We start from the raw sequence: 5,466 nt of genomic DNA, 5'->3' as shown, positions 1-5,466 counted from the left end.
CTTGTCATTTACTTTTCCCGCCACTTTTACATTCCGCAATACTCATCTCAATCTTGATTCCGCTCAACTAGAACACACTTCTAATCCGAATTGCTCACTCAACCAATCCTTGTGGGATTCGACCTCACTCTATTGTGAGTTTTTACTTGACGATAACCGGTGCACTTGCCGGAAGGAATTTTGCCGATCGTGCAATTTCCTAAATCGTAGCATAACTAGTTTATGTGCATCAAGTTTATGGCGCCGTTGCCGGGGATTGGTTTTCGATTGACAATTCTCAAATTGGAAGCTAACTAGATTGAGCAATTTTATCTTGCTTTGTTAATTCTGTTCAAGATACTGTTGAATTTTAATTTCTGCACTTGGTTACATGCTTTCCTTCTTTATGCCTTTAAATTCATGCAACTAACTCACTGACTCACTAACTGTTTGAATTAATTCCTCAATTGAGCTAACCATACTCTTCCATTAACCAAGAGTATTTCACTTGTTGTGTTTGAGCTGTGTTCTTGTATGACAGGTAGGAGAGGAGAGACATCAACTCCTCCATATACCGAACCAGAGAGGACCCTTCATAGACTTAGAAGGGAAGCAAGAGGGAAGAGAGTAGTAGGAGAAGAGGAATCTGAAGGAGAATCTGAGGACAATTTTGAGGAAGCTTTAGATCTCAACATGGATAGAGAAGCTCACAACCATGAGAGAGCTGATGGAAACGATGCCATCCCTGAGAGGAGGGTTCTTAGTTCATACATAAACCCAACCTCTGGGAATTGTGGTAGTAGCATCCAGAAACCACCCATTCAGGCCAACAATTTTGAGCTCAAGCCATAGCTAATATCACTTGTGGAAAATCATTGTTCCTTTGGAGGAAGTGCTAATGAAGACCCAAACCAACATCTCACAAAATTCCTGAGAATTTGTGACACTGTGAAGTCCAATGGAGTCCAGGAAGATGCCTATAAACTGCTTTTGTTCCCATTTTCACTTAGGGACAAAGCAGCTAAGTGGCTGGAATCATTCCCAAGGGGGAGTCTAACAACATGGGATGAGGTGGAAAGCAAGTTTCTGGCACGTTTCTACCCTCCACAAAAGGTCAATAGGCTTCGATCTGAGGTTCAGACTTTTAGACAACAAGATGGTGAAACTCTCTACGAGGCATGGGAGAGATTCAAGGACTTGACAAGGAAATGCCCACCAAACATGTTCCATGATTGGGTGCAACTGCACATCTTCTATGATGGGCTCTCTTATGAATCAAGGAAGGCTGTAGACCATTCATCAGGAGGTTCATTGAACAGGAAAAAGACTGTGGAAGAAGCCATTGAAGTGATCGAGACAGTGGCTGAGAATGAGTACTACTATGCATCAGAAAGGCACAACACTAAGGGAGTCATGGAGCTGAACCATGTTGATACAATTCTAGCCCAAAACAAGGTGTTTGCCAAGCAACTAGCAGAGCTTACCAGGCAAATAGAAACAAAGCAAGTGGCTGCAATACACACACAAGATCAAGAGGAAGTAGGCATTGAAGGAGGTGATTGGGATGAGGCTAACTATGTGGGAAACCAACAAAGGCAATCATATGATCCACATTCCAACACTTACAACCCAGGCTGGAGAAACCACCCAAACTTTGGGTGGGGAAACCAACAAACCCAACCACAAAACCACAAACCTTACAACCACAACCAACATAACAATTCCACATACCAAAACTCCAACCAAAGATCATACCAAGCCACACAAAACACTTACCCCCAACCATCATATCATGGCCAAAATAATCAACATACCCAACCTAATCCGAACCAACAATTTCAAGATCAATTAAACCGGATAGAAGGAATGCTTGCAACCATGAGCCAAGACATAATTGAATTGAAAGCTTTTAAGGAAGAAGTAAATTCTAACTTGCAAAACCAAGGAGCTGCCATCCAGAAGCTAGAAAATCAAATTTTGTATTTGACTAAGCAAGCCCCTGGGACAAGCGGTTCTCATGCTGCCAAGGCTATTGCAAGGGAGGAATGTAAGGCCATAACCCTCAGAAGTGGAAAGAATCTAAAGGAGATTTCAAGGGAAACCACAGAGGATGAAGCAAAGGAAAATGTGAAAGACAAAGAACAAGGACAATCTGTTACACCGTTTGCAACAAAAGAAAAAGAAAAAGAGGTCTTGAAGCCTTACACACCTAAAGCACCTTATCCTCAACGTTTGATGAAAAGTGAAAAGGATGGCCAATTCTCCAGGTTCTTGGAGATTTTCAAGAAGCTTCAAATCAACATTCCCTTTGCTGAGGCAATAGAGCAAATGCCACTCTATGCAAAATTCTTAAAAGAATTAATGACCAAGAAGAGAAGCTGGAGAAATGAGGAAACTGTGTTGTTAACTGAAGAATGCAGTGCTATCATTCAGCACAAATTGCCTCAGAAATTGAAGGACCCAGACAGTTTCCAAATCCCCTGCATTATAGGAGAAGTCATGGTGGAGAAGGCCTTGTGTGATTTAGGGGCCAGCATCAATTTGATGTCGCTAACAATGATGAGAAGAATGAAGATTGAGGAAGCCAAACCAACAAGAATGGCCCTCCAATTGGCAGATCGAACTTTTAAATTCCCTCATGGGATAGTTGAGGATTTGTTGGTGAAAGTGGGAGAATTTATATTTCCTGCTGATTTTGTGGTGTTAGATATGGAGGAAGAAGCCAAAGCTTCAATAATTCTGGGAAGACCCTTCCTAGCTACTGCTGGAGCCATCATAGATGTACAAAAGGGTGAACTCACTCTTAGACTACATGATGAGAAATTGGTGTTTAATGTATTCAAGGCAATGAGCTATCCATCAGAATCACTAAGGGAATGCATGAGGGTTGATGTAGTGGACATTGCAGTACAAGAAACTTTTGAGGAAACAATAAAGGAAGTGGCAGAGGAGGAGTTCACCAAGGATATTGAAGTTAGTGATATCAAGGGTGCTGACACAACCATGCTAAGCAGGCCAGAGAAAGTGAAAGAAGAAAAGGAAGCACCAAAACCTGAGCTCAAAGCATTGCCCCCTAATCTCAAGTATGCATACTTGGGTAGTGATGAGAGTCACCCTGTTATCATTAGCTCGGCCTTGAGCCAAGAACAGGAAGAAGAATTGATCAAGGTGCTGCAAACTCATCAAGATGCCATTGGATGGACCCTAGCTGATTTGAAGGGGATAAGTTCATCCATATGCATGCATAAAATCTTGTTAGAAGAGGATGCTAGACCCTCCATTCAAGCTCAGAGAAGATTGAATCCCGTCATGAAAGAAGTGGTACAAAAGGAAGTCAGGAAGTTATGGCAGGCAGGGGTAATCTACCCCATTTCTGATAGCCCATGGGTTAGTCCCATCCATGTAGTTCCCAAGAAAGGTGGCATAACTGTGGTACCAAATGAGAAGAACGAACTCATACCCACAAGAACCGTCACTGGGTGGAGGATGTGCATAGACTACAGAAAGCTCAATGAAGCCACCAGAAAGGATCATTTCCCACTCCCATTCATGGATCAGATGCTTGAAAGGCTTGCCGGACATGCTTACTATTGCTTCTTGGATGGATATTCAGGATACAACCAAATAGTAGTTGATCCGAGTGATCAAGAGAAAACATCATTTGTTTGTCCATATGGAGTTTTTGCTTATAGACGCATGCCCTTTGGATTGTGCAATGCACCTGCCACTTTCCAAAGATGCATGCTGTCCATCTTTTCAGACATGATTGAAAAATTTATTGAGGTCTTCATGGACGATTTTTCTGTGTTTGGGGATTCTTTTCCCAGCTGCCTACACCACCTTGCCTTGGTGCTTAAGAGGTGCCAAGAGACTAACCTAGTATTAAACTGGGAAAAGTGTCATTTCATGGTCACAGAAGGAATAGTCCTTGGCCACAAAATCTCTAATAGAGGCATGGAGGTGGACAGAGCTAAGGTGGAAATCATTGAAAAACTACCTCCACCAAGTAATGTCAAGGCAGTTAGGAGCTTTTTGGGACACGCTGGTTTTTACAGAAGGTTTATTAGAGACTTTTCTAAAATAGCCAAACCTTTGAGTAACTTGCTTGTCTCTGATACACCCTTTGTATTTGATAAAAATTGCATGCTAGCCTATGAACTTTTGAAGCAAAAACTTTCCTCTGCACCTATCATTGCCCCACCTGATTGGAACTTACCTTTTGAACTGATGTGTGATGCATCAGACCTTGCTATTGGGGCAGTGTTAGGACAAAGGAAGGACAATTTGGTACATGTGATTTATTATGCCAGTAAAGTCTTGAATGCTAACCAAAGAAATTACACAACCACTGAAAAAGAACTCTTGGCAATAGTCTTTGCATTTGAAAAATTTAGATCTTATCTCATTGGATCTAAAGTCATTGTCTTCACTGATCATTCAGCTTTAAAATATTTACTTGCTAAACAAGAATCTAAACCGAGACTTATTAGATGGGTTCTTTTGTTGCAGGAATTTGACATTGAAATCAAAGACAAGAAGGGTGTAGAGAACAAGGTGGCAGATCATTTATCAAGGATACCATGTGAAGAAGGAAGCACACAAAGCACACATGTAAATGAGTGCTTTCCTGATGAACAACTCATGATAATTCACAAAGCACCCTGGTTTGCAGACATAGCAAACTTCAAGGCCACTGGGAGTTTACCTTTGGAATTTAACAAACATCAAAGGAAGAAATTGGTAAATGATGTCAAATACTTCATCTGGGACGAACCATACTTGTTCAAAAAATGTTCCGATGGCATACTCAGAAGATGCATATCCGAGGAAGAAGGAAGGGAAGTTTTATGGGACTGCCATGGCTCCACTTATGGAGGGCACTTTGCAGGAGAAAGAACAGCAGCTAAGGTGTTGCAGTGTGGTTTTTATTGGCCTACTATCTTCAAAGATGCAAAAGAATTAGTGAAGCACTGCCATGAATGCCAGAAAGCTGGGAACCTGCCAAGAAGAAATGAAATGCCACAACAATTCATTCTGAAACTTGAAATGTTTGATGTATGGGGGATAGATTTCATGGGACCCTTTCCCTCCTCATACTCAAATAATTACATTCTTGTGGCAGTAGACTATGTCTCTAAATGGGTTGAAGCAATAGCAACTCCAACCAATGATAATAAGGTAGTCATGAACTTCCTCAGAAAACACATTTTTTGCCGTTTTGGGGTTCCAAGAGCAATCATCAGTGATGGAGGAAGCCACTTTTGCAACAAACCATTAGAGGCATTGCTCCTAAAATATGGAGTCAAACACAGGGTAGCCACACCATACCATCCACAGACAAGTGGGCAAGCCGAAATATCTAACAGAGAACTCAAAAGAATCCTGGAAAAAACTGTGGGAACCTCAAGAAAGGACTGGTCGATTAAGCTAGATGATGCTCTTTGGGCATATAGGACAGCTTTCAAAACACCAATTGGAATGTCTCCT

The 5,466-nt window shown here is 41.6% G+C and overlaps 1 non-coding gene across 1 annotated transcript; it reads right to left on the bottom strand.

The window, feature by feature from the left end:
* Nucleotides 1–1,098: 1,098 nt before the first annotated feature.
* LOC112781831 (small nucleolar RNA R71) lies at nucleotides 1,099–1,202 on the bottom strand. Its single transcript, XR_003192583.1, has one exon. It is a non-coding gene; the product is annotated as a small nucleolar RNA R71 (small nucleolar RNA).
* Between the last annotated feature and the right edge of the window lie 4,264 nt (nucleotides 1,203–5,466).

The sequence above is a fragment of the Arachis hypogaea genome, chromosome 19, assembly GCF_003086295.3.
Source record: "Arachis hypogaea cultivar Tifrunner chromosome 19, arahy.Tifrunner.gnm2.J5K5, whole genome shotgun sequence".
NCBI classification, from domain to species: domain Eukaryota; kingdom Viridiplantae; phylum Streptophyta; class Magnoliopsida; order Fabales; family Fabaceae; genus Arachis; species Arachis hypogaea.
The sequence above is the reverse complement of the archived record's forward strand: the minus strand, read 5'-3'. Positions and strand labels throughout refer to the sequence as shown.